The sequence below is a fragment of the Mastacembelus armatus genome, chromosome 20 (genome assembly GCF_900324485.2).
Source record: "Mastacembelus armatus chromosome 20, fMasArm1.2, whole genome shotgun sequence".
NCBI classification, from domain to species: Eukaryota; Metazoa; Chordata; class Actinopteri; order Synbranchiformes; family Mastacembelidae; genus Mastacembelus; species Mastacembelus armatus.
In genome coordinates this window covers 18306055-18326913 of record NC_046652.1, presented here as the reverse complement: position 1 = coordinate 18326913, position 20859 = coordinate 18306055, and the positions used below count along the sequence as shown (strand labels likewise).

The 20859-nt window shown below is 43.5% G+C and overlaps 2 protein-coding genes across 2 annotated transcripts in view; one reads left to right on the top strand and one right to left on the bottom strand.

Moving 5' to 3' along the window:
* LOC113121849 (uncharacterized) overlaps positions 1-20859 on the bottom strand; it is a 1077549-nt gene that overhangs the window by 1013289 nt on the left and 43401 nt on the right.
* LOC113121865 (protein NLRC3-like) overlaps positions 1-20859 on the top strand; it is a 57927-nt gene that overhangs the window by 16678 nt on the left and 20390 nt on the right. The gene's annotated exons all lie outside the window — the stretch shown is intronic.

Sequence of the window (20859 nt, the reverse complement as noted above, 5' to 3'; positions counted from 1 at the left end):
ACCTAAAAACTCAAAGTCCAGTTGCCAGGACTCAACCTCTAGATATGTACCATAACTCAAGAATCACTAATTACTGGAAACCAGTGTTGCCAACTCGTCAGTAAGAACAGTAGCTATTGGCTGTCCTAGAAGTCGTCAGGTGACGTCATCACCTAATTTGCATAAGGTCGTGGCCCGTGCTGTAATTGTGATGGACGCTTTGACCAACTTCAGACATGGAAAGAAAGAGACAACTGTGATTCTTTATAAGAAATAAGGGACAGTCCAAATATTTGTACTGGGCCATATGATGGAGGACGACGGCCTGCAGTTAATAAGTTCTCAGAAATAATTACATTTGTCTTGCTTCACCTATTTATCTCCATCCTCTAGAAAGAATTGAATGTCATCAAAATGTCATCAGGCTGAGTAAATTGTACCATTATAGAAATGTGACTGCACAAGGAACGTAGTAATTTAGGAGGTGAAAATACTGTGAAGGTTCATACATGGGCCTCCAAAAGGCAGGAAGTTCATCAGAGGAATCATCATGAAGAAACTATAACAGCTGAACGTCTATGAAACGTCAGTCCATAAAGCATTTTAAACAAAGGCACTTAGCTACATTTGGAAACTACATTTTATTGGAACCATGAATGAACGAAAATGCTGATTTTTCAATGAATAAAAACTTAGAGAGTGTGGGCTGCTTCTGGATTTGGAACTGCTTCAATAATGAGGTCCAAGTTTAAGAACCCGTTAGGACTCAAACTATTTCTTACAACAATACAAATAAAAACTATTTTCTCTCTCTCTCTATTTACCAGCATTAAGTTAAAATGGTGAAACATGTTTTCCTGCCTTGCTGGATCTCGGGCTCAATGATCCATCATTTGTTTGCATTTGCCCAAACCGATTTAGAAAAATCAGAATCATTTGCAGTCGGGAGGGACCGGGCCTGTGGCTTTGGGACGGAGAGGGACGGGTGTTAGCCCGAGTCCTGCCTGCACCTCGCGGGAGCGCACTTCACCAAAGAGAAAACTCCCAACCAATAAGCTCAGAGACAAAGTGTTTACAGGCCTAAGTTTCTGTTTTCGGGTTTATCAGCAATGAGAACAGATCCAGCCTAATTGGAGTCTGTGAATGTTTCATGTCACCTGTGTTTTATTGGGCTAAACTCTGTTTTAAGTCGTGTTTCCTCGTTAAGACTCAGGATTTGTTTTCCAAAGGCTGCTGGTTGTTAAGAAAAGCTTTATAGACTGATCCTCATGGTGGAATGAGGTTTTTAGGGAGGACCACTGGATGGTTGGGGTCAAATTCACATGTAAATATAAAACACATGGGACCTGTTCAGTCTAAGTGCCAGGGACAGATCGTCACTATGAGACTGGATGTCATCATTCCAAATACCGAAGTGAAACGACAAGAGGGCAGAAGACAGAACTTGGACGAAAAGCGTCAAAGTATCTTTTAGAAGGTTGGTATCATTTAGGGCAGCGCCAGCATCCTAACTGAAGTGATGCATCGAAGGACTTTTGATGGACTGTGGTCCATAAATAAGTCCATACTATTGAAAACAGTCCATCATCTTGTTAAACTGCTAGTCATTTAAATGTCATGTCAAACTACCAGTATAGGTTCACTTTACTGCTAACACATATAGCTAGGGAGGCAGGCCCCATATCAGAACCCTTAAATATAAACATTAAGAGAACATCAACTTTATCAGTCCCTGAAGGAGCACTCAGGTTAGGTGTCACATTAATTCACATGTCAATGACTGTTACCATTAAAAAGAATCTGTTATTAATTAGCTGCCCCTTTACTAACATTTGGAAAAAGGGCAGGTTTTGGCCTTGGCCAGTCATTTCCAGTGGGGACATGTCACAGGTTCAGTTTTTTCCAACACGTCTTCTAGGAGGACGTCTTTACTATATTAAGGGACCGGACAGGGACGTAAGAGCAAAAGTGGTTTGTGGTGTTGAGGAAGCCGACGCCACTTTTGCTGCATTTCCTGACAGCCCAGCAGGAGGTCACAGTGGCCAGAAAAAGACCAGAGGTGCCATTTCAAAACGTTCCTTCTGGCCTGGAAGGACCAGGGACATGGACAGATGGGTAAGAATGCACTTTGTTATTTCCAAATCAGTCATTTCACCCACTAGTTCATGAATCATTTCATGAGTTCTGATGTATTTGAACACATAACCAGACTGAAGGACATTTGGTGCTTGTGTGGGACATTGCAGTCCAATGGAGTCAGTCATTAAATGTTCCCCAGCACATTATCTTTAAGTGACTGCATCATAGTGTCAGCTGAGACTAAATGAGTTGGCAACCATTGGCAATGAGGGTTGGCAAACTGTACCAGACATAATATGTTAGAGTCCCAGTTTGCTGTTGTTCTGACCTCATCATGCATCTATGTTTTATACAGGTGTCAGAATGGATGGTGTGCCAGTCAGCCCAGCACATGATAAAGCAGGAGGTTCAGTTCACTCCTATGAAGGTGTTCATGTTTCTATCAGATATATTGTTACTGTGAGACATGGTCAGATGGTCCCGATGCCCCGATACCTGTGCACAGCTTAAACACATTGTGTTAGACAGGTTTGGATCTAAACTATGAGACAGGCATTTCACTTTATCTCAGCATGTCTGAAAGTGACTGAGTGAGGGAGCTATTGAGACGAGCCACCTCAGTCTAAAACTATATTGTGTATCAGCTGTTATGAAGAGCTTTGACTCCATCATTTGGAATCTAAGAGCATCCTGACAGTAGCCCAGAGTCAGTCCAGACCAGAGCTGAGTCTAAACCATGAATCACATGTGTTCTTCCAATTGTTTTTCATTTTCAGGTGACGCAGCCTTTGGAGCTTGTTGGGATGGACCTGACTGGCAGGTTGGCTGAAACCAAAAGTGTCTATCAATATGTGTGTGATGACTGACTACTACACTAAATGGCCACAAGCCTGTCCTCTGCAGTCAAAGGTGCAGAAGAGGTTACACAACAAATTCTAAAGTTTGTGGATCAGTTTGAGGCACCAAAACACATTTGGACAGACCAGGGGAGCGAATCTGTAAATGCGGTAAAAGGCAAAGGCAAATGTATTAGTATAGCACCATTCATACACTACGCAACTCAAAGTGCTTTACAAGGCAGATAGTTCCATTAAAAGTCTGGAAAAGAGCATCTGAAAACAAAGACATTTAACATCAAATACATTTAGATCAAATAAAGTCAATTCAAATAAGATGTCAAAGCACATTAAGGAAACAAGGAGGAACAATTATTTGAAGGCAGCAGGAAACAACAGGGTTTTCAGTCCTGGTTTGAATGAGCTGACAGTTGGAGCAGACCTCAGGTGTTCAGGAAGTTTGTTCCACAGGTGAGGAGCATAGTGACTGAATGCTGCTTCACTTTGTTTGGTTCTGGTTCATCTCTATCTGCACCACACAGGCCTTGATGTGTATTTCAAGCTGACAGGCCAGAAGACATTTTAGCAGCTTGTTGATCCACATTCAACCAGAATTAGTTCTTTTTTATGACAAATGTAAATGAAAATGGTTTAATTTGCCCCTGACAAATAATTAATTAGTAAATTATCAAAGTTTCTTTGATGCTGGACATGAACACAAACAACCTGTGGGTTTCCAGGTGGTAGAAAATCTCTCCCCTCTAACATTACAAACTTCTCTGGAAGACTCTTTGACTCTTTGACCTCTCACCTTTTGGAAAAACGCTGCAGCAAACGTGTCCAGGAATCTGCAGCTGCAGACTGTCTGGAGCATCGAGGAGGAAAACTGGATTAATGACTCAGCAACATTTATAGATTTGCTGCAGAGAATATGGATTATTAGAAGGTGAGAAATGACCCTTTGCTACTGTAGCACCAACATTTCTCACCGTGAACCTTATATAAGAAATTACCAACATATGAGCAGGAATAAAATAAAGATACACACCAGGCAACTGGTCAAAAAGCTGCTTTAAGTGTTGAATTATTGCTGATTTAATAAATCACTAAATCACTAATCAAGAATATGATTCTGATTCTTAAGTTTCTTTGAGTTGACAAAATGCCAAAATGACCTTCATGTCCCTGTGAGAGCCGTCTCAGGCATATTCTGGTAAACCAGAGCCAGCACTGTCAGCCTGAAACACTGTGTCATATGAGGACATTACACTGCACTAATGAGCTGGAACAATTAGCTGCTCACACTAGAGAGTTTAATTGAACAGTTACCAAGATGAGAAAGGTCTTTCTCACACACACACACACACACACACACACTCCTGGAGCAGCCATTCACACTAGAGGTGCTTGAACAATGGCCTCCTGTAGTAATGACTTAAGAAACTGAGTTTTCTGTGTTGGCCTGATACCCTGAGATATTTCCTGGCTGTTGAACACACAACACTCAGGCCTCTTCACAGGAGAAACTGCTCCTGAGGACTTTCAATGGATGGCCCCTGGCAGTGTGTGTGTGTGTGTGTGTTTAGTGTTGATGTTGTACGGTACAAGTGTGTGTGATTTGTCTTGTGCACTTGATAAAAAGATGAAATGACACTTTTATAAGAGCCTGCTGTTGGCTCACTGTCACACTACACAGAGCAATAAAGTGCTTTGATTGGCTAAAGCTCAGACTAGTTATTGATTCATTGATCGATTTGTTGATCTGCTCATCTGGCAAATTATCCTGATGGTCAAAGCTGAACTGTTATTCAGGAGAAATCTCCATGAGACATCATTTTAACTTCAATCATGATTTCATTTATTTCCTATTAGAGAGACTAACTACCTTCACTGCTTTAAGTGTTTTTATTATGGTGCTTTAACATTTTTCATCCTGACAGACTCAACTCAGTGAAACCAACTTGTATAAAAGCTTTAAACCAACTGACTGTTGTGCTGAACATATACTATAAAATTACAAGAACAGAACAGACACATAAGGTGATGTGGTTAGAAGTGACAGACGCATCCCAAACATCACGTGTCTGATTTACAGTCAGTATGTTTATTTCTCCATGACACAGTCTCCATTGTTTCTGTGGAAGGATTCCTACCACAGGTCCAGTGGATCCAGAACATCCATGTACATGTACAGATTTCCATAAACCCCAACACTGCAGTGAAATGTCACAGCAACAGAAACAGCAGAAAACTACAGACAGAGAAGTTGGACCCGCTACAATAAGACCAGGACTCAGCTGGTCTAAATGCTGAAATGCTGTTTATTTGGCTGTAAGCAGGAAGTCAGAGCAGGTGCTGAGGCTGGAAAACTCCTCACTCAGTGATCTGTAAATCCTTTTCTCTGTAGGTCTCGGGGTCGGCCGCCTTCCTCTGAGCTGCTGGAGGAAAATCAGGAAACTGTCAGAAAACCTGGATTAGTTCATTATAGTGAGGCTGTTTTGTTCTGAATGGACTTTCTCTTTGGAAATAACTAGTTTCCATTCAAATGTTTACATACGTGTTTTTCTGTGACGCATTTCTTTGAAATCATGTTCTGGATTTTGGTTTATCGTGTTGTTTTCATACATATTAAAAATACACATCAAGTGAAAAATAGGACTTCAAATTATTGAGCTGTGGACCTATGTGCTATTTTGACTTAGCATCTGACATTAAAGGTGTTATATGTCCTATATAATTCAAGAAGACAGGCACCCTGGTCCCCCAACAGATCAGCAGTCTATCACAGGCCTGACACACGTTCACATCCACACCTGCAGACACTTTAGTCACCAACCAACCTGAAGAGCATGGGTGGACATAAAGGTTGGACTTTGATCCACCTTGAATCTTCACAGACACTTAATCAGCCTAAAGATCCATAAAGATCCACATTGGTTGTTAAAATGTTCAGCAAATGGAAAAAATAAAAAAAGACCAACCTCAGTTTCCGTTTCCTTCTTCTTCTTCTGCTGCTGCTGCTGCTGCTTGTCCTTGACTTCTTCCGTTTTCTTCTTCTTTTGTTTAATGGCAGTTTTCAAGCCATCTAGGGGACATTACCGCCACCCCCGAGCAGGAACATGGACATAGACAGGGTCCAAACAAACCTTATCTCTGCTAGAACCAATTTTATTTTCTACCGAACCTTAGAATTTATTAATAACCCATCCATCATCTAGACCCCCTTAGTCCTAACCAGGGTCCCAGGGATCTGCTGGAGCCTGTCCCAGCTCTCTTTGGGTGAAAGGCAGGGGTCCACCCTGGACAGGTCCCCAGTCCATCACAGTTATTAATAATCTGATAATCCCTCTCGGATTATTAGCACCGGTAAAGGAAATGACCAATGAAAAGGAGTGAGCCAATCATGAACCAGGAGCCGTGCGCAGTGGGCGTGGCCGTCCAATCACCGCCATTTAAATCCTGCGCGCCAGGTGCTCAGGTGTTCGTCAAGTCCGCCGCAGAAACACGCAGCCCGCTGAAGCCGCACAACTAAAACACGAACCTTTTCTCCTTCGGCCCAAACACGTTGTTTTGGAGCCGGATGAAGACGGAACAGCGCCTTGACCTGCCCTTAAACACAAGAAGAAGAACTGAGCGACCAGGTTCGGAGGCACAGACGCGGGAAATGTGCAGATAAAACGTCATATTCATCGGAACAGAGCTGGGTCTGCAGGACCAGGGACCCAGAGTCTGTCAAAGGTGAGACACCGAGTGTTTGTTTATCAAAGACACTTTGTTGGTTCGACCCTCCCTCATTGTTTGTCTGGACCTGCTACAGGTGCGTCAGGTGTGTGACGCCCCAACACGTAGAGCAGCGCGGCCTCATGGCGGACTGAGCGTCAAACTGCCTCCATAAAACCACGTCGGACCAAGACCAGACCTCGGGTCTACTACCTGTGGATCCATAAGGGCCCTGAACACTGATTGACCAAGGTGAGCTTGTCCTTTACATCAGTCAGGTGTAAAAACCTGTGGCGGCTCAGTGTGACGCAGTTTTAGCCATGAGCCCTGTTAGCAGGCCCACCGACGGTCGGTTGTCCTGGACCCACGATGACCCACTAACTTTTATATAAGCTGCTGGACTCATTAGTCACAGTCCAACTTTATTTAGTTGCCTGCTCATAAAAGCTGCTTTTTATCTTTCTGATGTTTCTGGATAAAACAGTTTTACTTTCTCTCCCTAAAATACAAAAAAGGAGCCTAGAAAAAGTCAAAGCAGAAAGTGACAGTGAAGATGTTGAAGCAATAAATGAACCAAACTCCTGGACCCCATGAGACCAGACTGACTGTTGTCCTTTCTCTTTCCAGATCCCTGTCCACTGTGAGGTCTGCCAAATAGTAAGGACGTTGTTTTCTAGTCATACTTGGCCGCCATGACTCTGTCTCTGTCCTGTCCTGGCCCCTGGGCCAAAGTGAAGCCTGTAGTGGTTGTTTTAGTGGTCTCTGTGCAGGGCTTAGGGTCAGGGTCTTTCTCTCCCATCATGAGGCCTGTGTTCAGGTTCTTGGTGCTACAGGTCAAAGGTCGAACATGGCCATGGTGCCATGGGTGCTCTCTCTCTCCCTCTCTCCCTCCCCCACCTCCACTTTCCAGTCATGGCGGCCTTGTATCATCTTTAAAATCCTCTCTGTGCGATCTAGCACCTGTCCTTAACTCTATCCTTATTTTTTATTTTTGCCACCAAGCCCATGAGCCGCCAACATCCAGTCTGTCCCATCAAATGGCTGCCCATAGTCAGGTGAGAGCAGCCGTCTGTGGTTTGTCGTCAGACCAGGGGCAGATGTTTGGATGTTTGTCTCAGCCTGTTGTTTGGAAGGTGTTGTGTCATTGAGGGCTGAGCTTAGTGTGACCTCTGTCTCTTTCTGCCCCAAGATGGCCCCTAAAAAATACTAAAATAAAAAACTAAACAGAAACACAAACAGCTTTTAAAAAACAAGTCTAGATAACCAGTGTGGCCATTAGAACAATGCGTCGTTACTAAAAGGCTCCTTTAGGCCACAACACCCAGCCGGTCAGCTCTCCGTCCTCCTCGTCGTCTGTTGCCTGACTGGCCGGCTCTCGTCTGGACACACACTCTCCGTCTCCACAATAATAATCTGTTATGACGACAATGATAATAACAAACAATAACAATATTAATAACGTTGTGAACTGTGCCTCTCTCTCTCTCTCTCTCTCTCTCTCTTCCTGTTGTTGGTTGTGTAGTGAAGGTGTTTGGTCTTGGCTGTTGTGGCTGAGGGTTGTTGTTGTTGTGGTAGTCAGCCTCCTCTTTCTCTTCTCTCTCTCCAACATAGTTTTTTATATATATAATATATAGTCTGTGCAGTTTGAATCAATGTTTGTGGACTAACTGTTATAGTTTGGTTCCATCTGCTCTAAAACAAAAGGCATGATGCCAAAATAAAATAAAAACAATTATAAAATCAAAATAATAAAAGGTGTGGTTGTGCTTCTGGTTCTAGTGTGTCCCAACACTTATCGGTTCCACACATCTCTCTCTCTCTCTTTCTTCCTCTCGCGTTACCGTGTTTTTGTTTCAGCCTCCAGCGGATCTTCAGCCTGGTCTACATGAGGTAAGGGTGACAAGGTCACATGGTAAGTGGTTCTGTGATGTGGTTTGTGATGTTTGCGGGCACTGTGCTGTAATTCACGTCGAATAACCGCCTGCTGTCAAAAAGGGCCGAGAGCGGAGGGTTGTTCGATCTGGTCTGCAGTCACGGTGCCACGGTTCGTGTCCAGTGACCCCCTGCTGTTCTACGGCCGAGGGCTGTTGGACAATCCTCCCCTTCGGTCAGTAACTTTAGCACAGCGTGGCCACCGGTCGCTCCGATAGACCGACTTAGGTCAGTGTTTTAAGGACTTAAAGCAGTGACCTAAGCATGAGAGGTTTGTTCTGTGCTTTCTCATGTGGAGGCACGAAACAAACAAAAACATTAGCTCTAAATATGTTAGTCAGTGTAGATACGTCATAATAACACAAACTAAAAAGATCCCCAACCTGTCCTTTGTTATTTTGACTGCCTTGTCATTTCATCTGTCACGTTAGAAATAATTAGTAGTTTGTGATTTTGATGCCTTAGTTATTTATTATGTGTCTCTACCAATAATGAGTTATTTTTACTGCCCTGTCACTTATTTGTCTCCATTTCTGTCTAATCTATAATTCATCTTTATTTCCATTAAGCGGCTGGGCTGGTGGTGCCAAGAGAACCGACCTGTCGGTTTTGGCTCAGATAGGTGTGTCAGTTGTTGATCTAGAGTCAGTGGTGCTAGAAGTCCTGTTGTCTGTTGTGGTGTCAGAAGATCTGACTGGATTATTTTAGCTCCAACAGGCCTGGTGGTTGTTGAGTGTTAGTGGTCTGGTCTGTTGCCTGTTGTGGAGCTTAGAGGTCTGACCTGTGTGTTCTGGCTCCAGTAGGCCTGTTGGTGCACTGGTGGTTGGGTTGGTGTTGGTCCAGCTCTGTCTCAATGCAACTCTTTCCTCCTCTCACTGTTTGAACTTTGACCTCAATGTCTACATGTCTGTCCAAGTTCAGTTTTGTGTATAGCACCAAATCACAACACAATCATCTCAAGACACTTTACAAAAACAGAAACCCCAACAAATCCCTTATGAGCAGCACTTGGTGACAGTGGGTGCATCGGTTTATATGTTAGCATGTCTGTGTCTGCATGTCTGTCCGTCTGCGTCAATGTGTCCGTCTTTACGTTTGTTTGTTGGAACCAGCTGGAACATGAAGCCCCAGGAGTCTCTCTGAAATTGGTAAGGCACTGACCCTTTAAAGGAACTTTGTTCTTCCAAATGTCTGTAAATCCTTTGATGCATCTTTCGGTCCCTTGTTCTTCTACAGGTGCATCACATGAGCTGCTCAGACACAATTGGGCCTTATTGGCTGCTGGATGGTGTGACAGAGATCCACAACCTTTGTTCCTGAAAAACTTTGTTCCTGCAAAGAAAACTAGAGAAAGATACCAAACCACATCTAGATTCAGGAGGACCTTGGAAACTGATCCAGGAAGGTGAGTGACAGCCTGAACTGTAACTTTTCCAGCCATGTGTTAGTTGTTGGCTCTGATGGGTCTGGGAAGCACAGTTTTAGTCCAACATTAACCCTGATAATCAATGTTTTGGATCAGATTCCAGATTAGAAAATGCTGTTGCACTAAATATTGAACAGATCTTCTTGGTGCAGTGATGAGTAGCAGGCACGTCTGGGGTCTGTCTTCCTTGAGACTGAAGAACCTGGCCTCCAAGAAGCACCACCATCCCTCAGCTTGTCGCTGTCTGACGTTCTACAGGGGCTGGAGTTTAGCTGCTAACCATCAGACCACCACCTTCTGGCACTGGATCCATGGTCAGGCTTCCAGACACAGTCCTGAGGGAAGTATTGTAGAGTCTGTCTTTATGTTGTAGAAAGTCAGCAGACTAGTTACTAACAACTGAACTAGTCCACGTTAGCATATGCTATATCAGGACTATGATAGTCTTGGGTTTCATGATTCTGTTTGTCCAAGTGTGGTTTGAGACTGGCTTTACTGTGCCTTATATTGTTAGATTTGAACTGTTCAGCCATTAGTCGATCAGGCTTTGATCATGATTGGCTCATTGTATGAATTGGAGAGTGATGACCAGGGAAGTCTTGACAGGGTCAGACTGGGATTGTCCAAAGCAGGAAGTTAGTGTGTTGTAATGTTGCGAGTAGTCTTGTTGTTGATCATCACCACCCAAATTCTGATAGAAATCCAATGTTGGTTGGACCGGAGGGTTCAGTCTCTGGGTTGTCTCTCTGCCAAGCTTCACCCCAAAGCAGAACCTGCAATCCTGGTGAGGTCCAGGTTTCGGTTCTGGGGAGGCCTCCCAGCAGGGGATCTTATCCCACCCCTGTAAAGCGTTCCGTCACGGTCGCTGGGATATATCGGACGGTTTAGTACGTGTCGGTCGGTCGACGTGGGACCAGCCAGGACTGGGTTTCTGTTGTTGGGGGCATCAAGCCTGGCAGAGACGGACAATTCGGACAACTGGACTGAAGCTGTTGGACACGTGGTTTGTGTCTTAGTTTAATTTTCCATCTAGTGGTGATGTTGACAGTTATGGCTCTATAGACCTGATTAGTTTGAAATGTACAGGTTGACACCATGTTGAAGTATCGTCAGTGTGTTAATATCAGAAATGCTGTTTCCAAAAGTTGATCTGAGTCCAGTCAGTCTCAAACAGGTTTTATCCACAGATGTGGATCAGAGACATCAGAGTCAGGCTACTGGAGGTTTAGTTGTTGCAGAACGACACGGGAGGACCGGACACAGGATGTAGGCACATGATGTAGACTCCTGGTTTGGAGCTAAGTGCCATGGTTGTGCAGTTTCCAAAACCAGACCAGGATCCCTCTGGTTTTGTGAATCAGCTGACTGTGGTGCTGCTGTGATCCTCCTTAGACAGAAAGTGATGCTGACATGTTTCAGGGAAGGAAGCTTCAGCTGTCCCACATCAGCCTGATGCAGAGCAGACCACATGAAGGCAGCCTGGGTCAGTAGGTTGTTGTGCTGTTGGACAGTCTCTCACCTCCACTCATGTGTTAGAGCTGCTTTTCAAACCATAGGAACTAACTAGTCTTTATTTCCTGTTCTGAACAGACTCAGTTGGACTCGGTTGTTTCTGTAGAAACTGAACAGACCAGACGGTTTGTGGCGTCTGCTGCTTTCAAACGCTTCGCTAGTGTCAGAGGAAATGAGCAGTTTGATGTAGTGAACAGGTCTACAGCTCAGATGGACTCAGTCTTTCTGGTTTGAGGTCTTTGTCTCTGACCAGTGTTGGACAGACAGAAGGGTGGGGGGGTCTTGTATGGACACAGCTGTTGGTCACTTGGTTTGTGTCTGAGTTTAATTTTCCATCCAGTGGTGATGACGATGACAGTTACGGCTCTGGAGACCTGATTAGTTTCGATTGTACAGGTTGAAGCGTTGTTGTAAATATTTATGTTGTGACTGACTTCCTGTGAACTGACTTAATGTTTGAGGTTAGTCTGTAATTGTCTAGTTCAGTCTTGGTAATAAACATCTGACTTCAGTTCAGAATTTCTGTTGTTCTTTGGCTCACGTTTCTGTTCCACAGTCGCAGGTTCTTTATTTACTGTTGATCTCCACAAGAAGGTTCATGAAGTGAATATCACACATCCTGATGTATATTTTCATAAACAGTTTGAGTTAAAGTTGAAGAAAACTGTTTTTACAGATTTGAAGTTGAGATGTTTTTATAACAAAGATCAGTGTAAACAGACATAAAAACCCAGCTCACTGCAGACCTTAAAGATCTGGTTCTTCTGATTGTCCTTAAAATCTGTTTTGCATTGCTCCTATAAAGCAACAGGGTCGACAGTCTCAGGATCTTGGACTTATGAGTCTGAGTTACTTAAATCTCTTAAGAGTAAATCACCAAACTAACCAAAAAACTCTTTCATTTCTTGTGTGTTCCCTCTGTTCTGCCTGGTGACGTCTTTAAGGACCCATTACCACAGTGTTTGGATTTCAAAATGTTCTTTTAAAAAATCCTGGTCTTGTACTTTTCGCTGCATCAGTTAAAATTGCAGCAGGTGGTTCTGCAAAGTTACTGCTGAACAGAAATGACAAACCAGGCTCATCTGACAGTTGAGGTTGTGCAAAGAGGAGAGTTAGGAGACAGATGGTTTAGTTTGAAGATTCACTTCTGCTCTTTATTTGGTGTCAGGGTTTTATTTGCTCAAGTCAGGCAGATGCTGCAGCTCAGTTGCTCTTTGCAGCCTAATGAGCTGAGAAAAATGGCCGACTCTGGCTTCCACAAATTACTTTCATATGCAGAAATTCCTTCTGCACTTAATTCCCCTCAGTGTGTTAATATATTCGCCAATAAACTACAAACTCTCATCTGAAAAGCTAAAAACAATTATTGAAGAAGTTGCCAACTTTCTGTCACCAGCAGTGAGAAAGTTCATGAAGCTGATTATTTGTGAAATAGCAACAAAATGCAGGATCTTGTGGTTCTGATCAGTATTTGGGTTTGATTAGTTTTGCTCTCAGTGCAGGAGCCAGTGTGGCAGAATGAAAGTCTGTTGTCCAAAGATATGGACAGACAGTGAGACATGACACCTGCTTCGATTCATGTGGCCAAATACAGATTGTAGTGTTTTTACTCTGCGTGTGAGCATGTCCACACTGAAATATTTCATACAGTGACTGAAACGTGTCCTGGAGCTTTTTCTTTTGGTTTTTAGATCAGCATCATTTACAAGATGGACATAAAGTTGAATCCAGAACGTTGGATTAGTGGATTAAGGTCAAAGGGTTTATCCTTCAACCTTTGCTACTTTCTATTTTCTAATGTGCAAATGTTAGTTTTTGTCATTCAAGCTTTATTCTTCTTAAGTTCTCGGTTCAACTCGCAAACCAGGTCGGTTTTGGAGGAGCTGCAGACCCACATCGTTACTTCACCTTTCCAGGCCTTGCACAACAACGGTTGACGGTGTCTCTTTAAAACTGTTGCTTCTGCTCTTGACTTCCAACCATGTGACTGATGCCCAGCAAGGAAGCTTCAGCTGTGTTTCAAACGTAGATGACACATGATTTCCCCAACAAAAGCCGTTTCTTCCTGTTTGGGAAAATTATAGTGTCTAGCTTGGAGTTTTCTTTGTTTTTTGTGTGAAATGAAACATGTTTGTGAGCTGAGTTAATGAATTTGGTCTTTATATAGAAGCAGTGAGATGAGCACACAGACAACACTTTGGTCAACCAGTTTGATTTGTAGGCAATAAAAAAACTGTTTTAGAAAATCAGGGTAAATGCACTTTGAGCTGCAGGTCAAACATTCAGCATCTGCAGGTCAGTTCAAGACAGACATGATCAATCAAAGGTCAACGTGGTGATCAGCTGTTTGGATGCTAATGATGCCTTGGTGGATGGACCAGTCCCACCGTGAAGTAACGGAAGCTTGTGAAGTGTGTGTGTGTATCTATGTCTGTGTGTGTGTGTTCAGTGTCTGAAGAAGGAAGGACAAAAGATGAGTGTCTTCCTGCAACAGACTTGGTCTTTGCAGGTCCAGTGTGGAGCCAAAGTTGTTTGTCAGGCCTCATGTATCACTTTCATGCCTCTAAGGACTGAAGCCACAACAGAGCAGACGCTTCACTTGTGGAAAACCAGCTGTGACAGAGGCCAGAGTGACAGCAGGGTGGACTCTGCCTTTGTTTGTGTTTACCACAGAGGAGTCAGCAGAGCCAACCTTTCTATAGTCCCTTTAAAACCTCCCACTGTCCCTCTGTCTCTAACCCCCACCTCTCTCATCAACCATCTCAGGGGGGAAGCTCGGGAAACGGACTTTTCCATTTTTGCACAAAGGTCCACTGTGGGACCCTTTTACTGTGTCTCTCTATTGAACAGCAGTGGGACTTGCTGACGTCTCCATGTCAAGCATGTGGGGAAAAACACACATTCTGGGCTACGGTCTAGAATCATATGTTAGGATAGATGATGTTGTATGAAAGCAAAGTATTTGGCAGCTACAAAGCTGATTATAGAGTTATAAAGATTTCACACATGTATTTCTTTGCTTTTAAATCTCATTTCTTTCACAGTTATTTGATAGTTTGGCAGGAAAGTGAAACTTGTAAGATGCCAGAACTTGCCAGATGACCCAAACAAGGACTGTCCATGTTCCAAGCATATGTGACCAGTCAGTCACCAGAACCCTTGAAATAACTAATATGTCAGAAAGCTTATATAGCAAATAAGAAGTGACAGTGTGGGCCCATAAATACACTGATGCTCCTTTTCATTAATAGAGTATCGACAGGACATTTTGAAATATAAATCTTATCTGGCATTAATCTGGAAATGTCTAAAGGATTATTTGCTTAGTATATTGAAGAAAAACTATATTAGTGAGGATTAATGTGAAGATAATGAATCTAAAATATGTGAATCTCAAACCTCCAGGACATTAGACAGCAGATAAGCCCTTAAGATCATGTAAACCCATGAGGCAAGAAAAACTTTAAAGCATATTTCTGTCTTCAAACTTCTGATTCCATGACCCTAAGCCAGTGGTTCTCAAACTTTTCCTGCCGTTTCCCACTTAAAGCCGAGCATAAAGTTTCAAGCCCCACCTCACCCCAAAAGATGACAATGAAACTTATTTCAAACTTTAGATGTTCAAATTTATTCAGAATAACTTCTAAATAAATAAAATGAAAGTGCAGTTGTGTAATTACTTCGAAGTCGAGTGGTTTATTGACGAGATCGGGGTGCGTTGTTTCTAAGTGTCTTTTTAATTTGTTGGGTTTGGGTTTTAATTTGTTGCTGCCAGCGGTTTAAGACACACAACACACATGGGTCTCTCCTCTGCCCCCACCAGCCCCACTGTGAATCCAAGACCCAGGTGTAACAAATGTATTCATTGTTGTGCCCACTAATCATTGTGTCGCTGCGTGAAGGTTTGCTTATTGTTCCGCTACAATTAAGTGATGACCTTAAACATTTATTTCCACCATGGTTCCTCTTGTTTCCCTCTGTGTTTTTAATGACGCGTTTCTTTGTATGTGGTTGTTTTATTTTGTGTTTGTGGTGCTTGTCAGTAAAGAAAATTATGATTTAGGATATACACACAATTAGACTAATTTACTCCCGTTCGCTGCGCCCAACAGTTTGAGAATCACGGCCCTCAGCTCTTTTCAATAATATCCATGGAAAAGTTCCTATCAGATCCTTTTTAGAACCAATATAGGATCTACTGAATATTCTTCAGTTTAATGCCAAACAGAAATATGACCAATAGAATATCAGCCCTCTGTCATATGGCCAACAAGAAATGCAACAAATGCTTTTTTGCATAGTTGAGTTTGACACATGAAAACTAACAGTGGATCTTAACGTAACACCATTTAACCTTGTTCTCACTTGAAATGTGTCCCCACATTAAGGCCTGGAATTTCAGGGGATTGGACCTGGAAAGTCCTTGACAGGTCCTTGAATTTGAAGTCAACCAAGGTGTGGGAACCTGTTCATAAAGCTGGATGTGGACCTGAGTCTGGACCTGGACCTGAGTCTGCAGCAGAAATCTGGGACTAACCTTTAGTTGCTCACCACAACTGTTGTTGCTACAAATCCTGTTCATGTTGTTCTGAGTGTAATGTAAAGATGAGGATTTTAACCTTTGACCTTTTTACACAAGTGCAGCTGTTACTGTCCATAACAACATAAATGTCTCTCTGCTGAAACCTACATACGAAGACTTTAAAGAGTTTAGTTGAGGTGCAAACAGTTTGGCCTTTAGCGTCACAGTCCACAGGCTGTATCATCACTGTAGTCCAGGTTCCTGTTCAGGCTTTAAGGTCTTTAAATAGGATCATCGGAGACCGGCCGGATTTGGCTCTTTTCCGATCTCGTGTGTGACGTTGAATTTAGTTGGATCAGGGTTCGGCATCTTCCCAGCAGGGACAGAGACTGATGCTGTACAGTTTCCTCTGCACAAGTACAACAGTATTAGCAATAAAATCCAGCTGAAGTAGTAAAAGTAGTCACTAAGCAGAAAACCAACTAAAGTATCAGAGAAATATTGTGCAGTCCAAAGTCCAAGCTTTGTCTCTGTAATGTAGTTCTGTAGAAAGTAGCAGTGAATGGGAAAGTACTCAAGTCCAAATACCTCAAATACCTGACCAAGTGCTGTATTTAGTTTCAGCCACTAGATGGAGACACAACATTGTGGTTTTATGTCGTTTTTCTTCTCTCTCAACTTATTTTGTGTCTTTTTGTGTCATTGTTCATCTGTTTCTTGTTGTTTTGCATCTTTTGTGGTTTTGACCTGAGCTCTGTGACTTTCCAACTAGTCTGATGTCCCTTCATCCAGAGACACAGGCCCAAGGGCCCCTGAGCTCTCAGGCCCCTGGTTAATCCAGCCCTGATGATTAGACAGTTTCCAGCAGCAGCTCTATGGACTCTGGACTCCTCATACACACAGATCAACACATTTGAATGACATTCAATAAATAGACACTTTCTATGTGACATATTGTGAAGCTGGACTTTGGAGAATAATCCTCCTTTTAGCCAAACAAAGCAGTGTAGAGTGTGATCTCTAGTCCCAACTCTGTCTGTCACATATATGAGAACCTGTGCTTATGTCATTATATGCAACATTGGCCTGTGACAGATGCTGATTGTTTCTGCTGTGCTCTTTTTATCAGTTAGAAAGAAAACAACTGTGTTGTCAGTCTTTGACCATGTTTAAAGTGCATTCATTTATGCAAAGCTTGGCTTGATTGGTTCCACAGACTTTCTACATGTGGCCAATTATATTTGGACACTAGAGCCTTTTCTAACCAGTCAAATATGAAACATAACTGTGGTTTTTGTTCTACATGTTCTCTGTATAGAACGTTGGGATCCTGGTAGGAAATGGAAAGAAGAAGCTGCATCAGTGTGTGTGTGTGTGTGTGTGTGTGTGCGCGTGTGTGTTTGTGTGTCTGTGTGTGTGTGCACTTGCATTATTACTTGGTGGGGCCTTAGCTCAGGGAGCCCACCAACAGTGAGGGGCCCAAAGTGCTGGACCGATTTCAATGAAATATAGCTCAGGAGACTCCCCTGATGTGTCTCTTGTGTCTTTCTCACTTGGCCCACTCGGTGACAAAGATTGTAAAAGTGTGCGTGAAGTGTGTGCAGTTTAATGGGTCGGAGCCATAATGTACATGGCGTTATGTTTGCAAGTACGGACATCTTTACGCGATTAGCACAGATGCATAATATCATAATTATCATTACGATGTATAAACGTGATCCACAGTTGGCAACTTTCAAAGCAGTAACTTGTTGAATGTAAATTTAATGACAATATTGAGTGGCGTACTTCAGTAATGTATTATTGTGCAAAAGGTGACAAAAAATAATATTAGTATTAAAAATAATATTTTGTGACATCTTTATTTTTTCCTCTGAATTCTCAACAAATAGCCTCCAGCTGTGGCAGTTGAGGCTGAGATGTCTTGCTGTGAGATTGGCTAATACCACTAGAAAAGGCCATACAGTGTCCTTAAGGTTTAACCCTTTGATGCACCTTTGCACATTTTTGTGTATTTTGATCATAATTTCTTTTTTTTCATTTTTTATTTTAAGTTTTATAGTTTGATTTTTTTCCGCACACCTTTTTTTGTCAAAGGCGTATTAATGTAACTTATTTGAAGGAGCATCTAAGCGTTAAGTTAACTGTTGTTTCAGAAATGGTTTTCCGCTGGGCTAACTTTTACAACTTAAAATTGTTAATATGGGATATCTATCAGTTCCTAATATGTTCTAGCTTTTGACTGAATTCCAGGTGACTACCAAACATTCTCCTGCTGTGGCATTTGAGGCCGAGATGTCTCCCATAGATCACCCTCCCCATGAGGATTCAAGCAGAGATGATGTCAGCACACAGGTAATGGAGTAATGTTGATGTTCTCACAAACCATTTCTCTGACCTGTACTCTGTAGTTCCATTATAATGACAGGAAGCTGTTCACACAGCTTTTCCAAAACAATAATTCAGTCAGGATTACTTATTGGATAGTTTGTTAAATTTGTGGTTGAAGGAATAGAGTTAACCTGATGTACATCTTTCTCTCACGGGCCTTCATACAGCCAGTTTACCTTACACACTTGTGTTTCTAGTCTTCCCTCATGGGGCCCTCATACAGCCAGTTTACCTCACACACAAAGATGATTTTCTAGTTTCTTTCCTTATGGGGCCCTCCCGTTTGGATCTCACCTTTAGTGATTTTGACATCAGTGTTGAAACACCTGGCAGTATGAAAGTCAAGTTATCATACGTACAATTCTACACCTCCTCATCTGTTGTTTGTTTAAAATGGTATTAAGAATGTGATCCATTCCATCCACTTAAATGTTGCTGTGAGATTGGCTGATATCTCTCATTACCATAATTAACAAGCTGTTTCTGAGGAGGTTTTGTCTTGAATTGTCTTGAATTATATAATTTCATGTGCACCAATTGTTTTAAACTTTTTAGGAAAAAGGTGGCTTTAAATATAAGTGTTCAGTGTCTGAGGATTTTCCCTAGTGGACTATCTCGATAGTGATGCAATGAATAGAGGCTCTATACATGATGACCCTTTGACTCCACCCTCAGATGAAGTTGCCCAAAAAAAAAAAACAGGATGACCATAAGCAATCTGGTATGCCACAGATACTTTGAATACCAGTAAAATTTTGAATCAAGTGTTTACATAAAGTCCCTGTTCTCTCCTGGATTTGATGGAATATAAACAAAATGCATGGCTATATATTAATGTAACTCCTTTATTCAAGATGGACCATGCATCAGATTTTATTGATCCTGTCTACAATTATGAGAGTGTAGTAGGCAAAAGTGATGATGAGGATAATGATGTTCCAAACCTCAGAAGGACAAAAAGCTTTTTGGTATGCCTGTTTTTATGTCCATCCATCCATCCATCCATCCATCCATCCATCCATCCATCCATCCATCCATCCATCCATCCATCCATCCATCTTCTACCGCTTATCCGGGGCCGGGTCGCGGGGGCAGTAGCTGAATCAGGGATACCCAGACTTCCTTCTCCCTGGACACTTCCTCCAGCTCTTCCGGGGGGACACCGAGGCGTTCCCAGGCCAGCCGGGAGACATAGTCCCTCCAGCGTGTCCTGGGTCTTCCCCGGGGCCTCCTCCCGGTGGGACATGCCCGGAACACCTCCCCGAAACAGATGCCCGAGCCACCTCAACTGACTCCTCTCGATGTGGAGGAGCAGCGGCTCTACTCCGAGCTCCTCCCGGGTGACCGAGCTCCTCACCCTATCTCTAAGGGAGCGCCCGGCCACCCTGCGGAGGAAGCTCATTTCAGCCGCTTGTATCCGCGATCTCGTTCTTTCGGTCATGACCCAAAGCTCATGACCATAGGTGAGAGTAGGAACGTAGATTGACCGGTAAATCGAGAGCTTCACCTTCTGGCTCAGCTCCTTCTTCACCACAACGGACTGGTACACCGACCGCATTACTGCTGCCGATGCCCCGATCCGTCTGCCAATCTCACGTTCCGTCCTTCCCTCACTCGTGAACAAGACCCCGAGATACTTAAACTCCTCCACTTGAGGCAGGATCTCTCCCCTGGCCTGGAGATGGCAAACCACCTTTTTCCGGTTGAGTACCATGGCCTTGGACTTGGAGGTGCTGATTCTCATCCCAGCCGCTTCACACTCGGTTGCAAACCGCCCCAGGGAACGCTGGAGATCCTGGCTCGATGGAGCCAACAGGACAACATCATCTGCAAAAAGCAGAGATGAAATCCTGTGGTCCCCGAACTGGACTCCCTCCGGCCCCTGGCTGCGCCTAGAAATTCTGTCCATAAAAGTAATGAACAGAACCGGTGACAAAGGGCAGCTCTGCCGGAGTCCAATCGTGTACTGGGAACAGGTCTGACTTACTGCCGGCAATGCGAACCAAGCTCCTGCTCCATTTGTACAGAGACCGGATAGCCCCCAGCAAAGAGCCCCGGACCCCATACTCCTGGAGCACCTCCTACAGGATGTCACGAGGGACCCGGTCGAATGCCTTCTCCAAGTCCACAAAACACATGTGGACTGGTTGGGCAAACTCCCATGAACCCTCGAGCACCCTCGAGAGTGTGTAGAGCTGGTCCAGTGTTCCACGCCCAGGACGGAAACCACATTGTTCCTCCTGAATCCGAGGTTCGACCACCGGCCGGATCCTCCTCTCCAGCACCCTGGCATAGACCTTCCCCGGGAGGCTGAGGAGTGTGATCCCTCTGTAGTTGGAACACACCCTCCGGTCCCCCTTCTTAAAAAGAGGAACCACCACCCCGGTCTGCCAATCCAGGGGTACTGTCCCCGAACGCCACGCGATGTTGCACAGGCGTGTCAGCCATGACAGCCCAACAAC